Here is a 622-nt window from a genome sequence, read left to right as displayed (position 1 = left end):
CAGCATCTGAGGCAATCTGTGGCAAGTTATGAACTCTAAGCGCTTGGGTATCTTGGTGCTTATAGTACTGCCAGTGGTTTTAGTGCCTGCTGGTAGCTCTGCTCCTTCCTGCAGCTTTCTTCAGGTTATGCCTTTTAAGTCCTGTGTGACCCTCATGTCAATCTCTAAAAGAGTGTATGACCACTGTAACCATTTTATACACAAGTAAAATGTCTATGGCAATTTCATGACTTGAAAATGTCCTTTAAAAATCAAATTCTTACCTGTTGCACTAGCATAAAAATATGAGTCAGGAGAAGACGCAGGGCCACTGGATCCTGAATAGACCCAGAGAGCAGGCCCAGTGAGTGAGTGAGAGGACCCAGGCCGCTGGATCCTGACTAGACCCAGAGCCCAGGCCCAGTATGTGAGTGAGACCACCCAGGGCTGTGGATCCTGCATAGACCCAGAGCACAAGCCTGGTGTGTGAATGAGACCACCAGGGATCCACTGGATCCTCATTCGACCCAGAGTGCAGGCCCAGCGTGGAATCCTTCAGCAGAACTCCATGCAAAGAGGCTACAGACAAGACCCACCCAGGTGATTCAGGAACAGAACATCTTGTCAGAGTGACACAAGGGAT

The sequence above is a fragment of the Octodon degus genome, unplaced genomic scaffold (genome assembly GCF_000260255.1).
Source record: "Octodon degus isolate 3935 unplaced genomic scaffold, OctDeg1.0 scaffold00043, whole genome shotgun sequence".
Classification (NCBI taxonomy): domain Eukaryota; kingdom Metazoa; phylum Chordata; class Mammalia; order Rodentia; family Octodontidae; genus Octodon; species Octodon degus.
This window is presented reverse-complemented; position numbering follows the sequence as displayed.